This window comes from Nyctereutes procyonoides, unplaced genomic scaffold (genome assembly GCF_905146905.1).
Source record: "Nyctereutes procyonoides isolate TBG_1078 unplaced genomic scaffold, NYPRO_anot_genome, whole genome shotgun sequence".
NCBI lineage: Eukaryota > Metazoa > Chordata > Mammalia > Carnivora > Canidae > Nyctereutes > Nyctereutes procyonoides.
This window is the reverse complement of record NW_026575020.1, coordinates 49,087,436-49,092,052: the sequence shown is the minus strand read 5'-3', so window position 1 is coordinate 49,092,052 and position 4,617 is coordinate 49,087,436.

Genomic DNA, 4,617 nt, shown 5'->3' with positions numbered 1-4,617 from the left:
CTGAAGACTCAGATTCTAAGACTCCCTCCCCTCACTTAGCCTCGGCTCTAGGTCTGCTGAGCAACATACTCTGTCTTCCGCAGCTTGGTGAAGATGCCAAGTCTTTGTCAATGCAGAGTAATCGGTATCCCCCTCCACCTACTCACTGAGTGTCCTTTGGAAGATGCCCCGGGGGCTGACAGCCAGCCCGTGTGGCATTCCTGAAAGTGTGCCCTGCCAGGCAGGATGAAGGGGAAGCTTTGTGCTGCTAGGTTCCCAGCTCCCAGCACCCCACCAATGATCAAGGGGCCTGGTTCAGACCATCATCTCGCCTGATGGAAACAGAAGGCTTGAGTCCAGGCAGAAACAGTTGAGACCCAGGCCTTAGGGGGTGGACTTGGGGGTAGACTGGAGCTCACCTAAGCACCCCCCCACACACCATCTGCATCTCAAGGTTTTGACTGCTATCTTATTTTTAAAAGTAAGTTAAGAGAAAAAACAAAGCAAATTAGTGAAAAACAACATGAAAGGCTGAAAAGATTTATACTTAGAATCTGATTTTTTAAAATATATTTTCACCACCTTTATCTCCATGGTCTTATGTTCTTCATCAAAGTCTGAAAAAAGAGAACCAAAACTACTTTGGCATGCCCTTGGTGCATTTGGGGTCATGCTAGGAGTCTCTGGTCCCTCCGTGACTTCCTAACATCACCCCAAACCCCACCTCAGGCTCCATACAGAACTAGAACTTCCTGTACGGACAACAGTCTTGTGTGTCTGTGTGTGAGTGTGTGTGTGTGTGTGTGTGTGTGTGTGTGTGTGGCCACCCACTACCTTGAGCATACTCCCTATATTTGGATTGCTTCCCCTTTCATGGCCTGCATTTCCCCAAGATAGGAGCCAATACCTACTTTTCTATCTTTCTACGCAACAAGGGCATGGTCACGTTACGTAGGCTCAGCCAATCAGAAACACTTTTCATGTGATATGGATTTAGGAGTGACACCAAGAATCAGGCCCAGCACAGAATCCATTTAGCAAAAGTTGATCATGTAGACATCTGGTTTCCAGCATAGACACCAAACAGCCAGGGGCAAAGGATGTATCTGCAGTGAGGTCCTGGGCTCTGCATGGTATTGATTATCCTAAGGAGTGGCTAGATTGATAGACTGATTCCCTCAAACAACAACAACTACAACCATTAATTGAGCACCTCCTGTGTTCCAGGCAGGCCATAATAGGGTCCTACCCTCAAAGGGTTTACAGTACATTCAAGAAGATCGACTTTTTTTTTTCTTTTTTAAAGATTTTATTTATCTATGCATGAGAGACATAGAGAGACAGAGGCAGAGGGAGAAGCAGGCTCCATGCAGGGAGCCCAATATGGGACTTGATCCCAGGACCATGGTATCATGCCCTGAGTCAAAGGCAGACAGATGTTCAATCACTGAACCACCCAGGGGTCCCAAGGAGACCAACTTTAACCAAGTAATACACACAAACTAATGCAATGATGCAGTTGTAGCAAGTGCCCCAAAGAAGAAAAAAAAAACAAAAACAGGTAAAAAGGCACTTTAAACCTGTGAGATTTGGGGATCCCTGGGTGGCGCAGCAGTTTGGCGCCTGCTTTTGGCCCAGGGCGTGATCCTGGAGACCCGGGATCGAATCCCACATTGGGCTCCCGGTGCATGGAGCCTGCTTCTCCCTCTGCCTATGTCTCTGCCTCTCTCTCTCTCTCTCTCTGTCTCTCTCTGTGTGTGTGTGTGTGTGTGACTATCATAAATAAATAAAAATTAAAAAAAAAAACTGTGAGATTTGATCCCATCAGGGAGGTAACAACAGCTTACTGAGGAAGTGACACTTGCAGCAAAAACAATGCTACATGGTCACCAGATTTCCATTTTCCTCCTGGGCACATAAGGAGATTACATTTCCCAATGTTCTTGCATTGAGGTGGGCCTACATGACTGGGTTTTGGCCAATGAAATAAAGTAAGAAATAAGGTAAGCCAAATACCCCCATGCAATCTTCTATACTCTCATTTTTCCGTCTCCAAGATGTTGGAGCCAGACGATGGGAAGATCCTGGATCCCCCAGCAGCTGCTTCCAAGAGTCACCTGAGATCGCTGAGAGACACAGCAGACTTTAATGCTAGTAGGAAGCAGACCTTTGTTGTGTGAGGTCATTGAATTTCCAAAGGCTGTTTGTTACCACAACTTCACCTGTCCTGCCCTAACTAATACACTATTGGGCAGAGACGTAAAGATCGAATTGGGGTTAAATATACAAAGCGAGAGGCCATGAAAACAACCTAGGCAGAGAGCAGGGCCCTAGGCAAAGGCTTTTGGCGGGAGGGAGACAGTAAGAAGGAGGAACTGGGAAAAGCCGATGAGGGTGGATGGAGTGAGGGACAGTGGGGTTCAAGATAAGGCTCTGGAGGTTGGCAGAGGTATGAGCCGTTGGCCAAGTGAAAGACTCTTGGCTCCCCAAGAGTCGTGCGTGCTTACATTCCCGCTGCCCAGATCCTCTGGCTGGGGTCCTGGCCATTTGTTTTCAAAGCCAGAGACCCTGGCGTTCTTCTGTGAGCCTTCCTCACTCCCAGATGCCGATGGCCTTGAGCAGAAGCTGTGCTTTTCCATTCTACAGTAAGCTCTCCACATCAAAGCCCAAGAAGCCACAGGCATTTGGGGAGTCGTGGGTCAAATATTTAATTATTCTAATCTAGAAGTCTCTTCTCCCCACACTGCCAAGAACACAAAGTTCCTTTTTGAAAAATGGGGTAGTTCCTTGGAAGGCTTGAATCTCATCCTGGATCACAAAGCTCTCAGACTCACCTCGAGACCTCCGCAGCTTGAGAACACACAGGAACCTCCCCTCACCCATGGTCCCGGACCACGCAGGGGGCCTGCGGCGTTTGTAGGCGGCGGCGGCGGTGGTGGTGGTGGTGGTGGTGGTGGTGGTATGCTGTTTTTATTTATTTTTAAGAAAAGCCATCTCTTTAAAATAGAGAGATGAGAGTGGATGTCCGTTTCGAAACAACTTTTGTTGATCTGATTAAATCAGATAAAGAAATGACTATAAAAATATTGCCTCATCTACAAAGCTTAGAATTTTTTTTCCCCTTTTGCTCTTTTTTTTTTATCTTTGAGAAAAAGATAATGAAAGAGGAAGCTTGAAACCCCATTTCTATTGATGTTCGAACACACAACTGCTGGATTTAAGAACCAGAGTAGATCAAAGGGAATGGGTCCCATTTCGATAAAATTATAGCAGCGCTGGCGGAGGGTGTGGGGCTCATTTAGGAACTCGGCGGCAAGGAGTTGTTAACGCACCTTCATTTGAGCCAAGGACAGAAGGAAAAATGCCTGGGATTCCGGGGGATTAATTAGGAGTGTGGCTAATAACGTTATAGCAGCTGCACACTTTTCTTCACATGATCCTTTCCCTCAGCAAAACCTTCAAGATCCCAATATCTGCCCCATCCCAAGGAGAAACGGGTGGTGATGACTCTAGCCCAGTTCCAAAGGAGATTTCTGTTCTGAAAATTTAACTGGCCTCGGCTTGTTACGTCTGTTCTTATCAGAATCTGGGGTGAGAGCCCGAGAGAAACAGAGTTAGAAATACAGTGGCAGGTAAGGAACCCCAAAAACCCCATATCAGCCTTAACTAATTGCTTACTGTTTCCCACTTTTAAAAAAAATTATTCATGAGAGACACACAGAGAGAGGCAGAGACACAGGCAGAGGGAAGAAACAGGCTCCCTGGGGGGAGCGTGTGATGCGGGACTCGATCCCAGGACCCCGGGATCACGCCCTGAGCCCAAGGCAGATGCTCAACCACTGAGCCACCCAGGCACCCTGTTTCCCTCTTAAAATGGATATTCCAGTAGATTTCTGTTTTCTCTCCACCTACCAGTTCAGGTGGGGGGCTCCTTGCCCGACACCTGATTATCCAGTGACGAGGCTGTTGGACAAGTGTGACAAAGCAGGTGGAAATTTGGGGGGAAAACCCACCCCGGTGGTCCTCATCAACACAATCAATGGCTACGTCTGCTGGCTGGTGCTCGTATTAAGAACCGATGATCTGGTTGTTGTAATAGCGCTGCCCAGTGACAGATGGTAGCTACCCTTGCGGGGAGCGCAGCATAAAGGTATAGAATTGTCGAGTCACTATGTTGCACATCTGAAACTAATGTAATGTTGTGCGTGGACTGTATTTCCATTTGCAAAAAGAATTAAAGGAAATCATAGGGAAAAACTAAACAATAGTATGAGACTTACGTCTCTCCAAGTAGAGACCAAAAAAGCACCCTTGCTTGGTTTTTAATTTTATTTATTTATTCATGAAAGACACACAGAGAGGCAGAGACACAGGCAGAGGGAGAAGCAGGCTCCCAAGGGGAGCATGATGCTGGGACTCAATCCCGGGACCCTGGGATCACCACCTGAGCCGAAGGCAGACGCTCAACCACTGAGCCACCCAGGCACCCTGTTTCCCTCTTAAAATGGATATTCCAGTAGATTTCTGTTTTCTCTCCACCTACCAGTTCAGGTGGGGGGCTCCTTGCCCGACACCTGATTATCCAGTGACGAGGCTGTTGGACAAGTGTGACAAAGCAGGTGGAAATTTGGGGGGAAA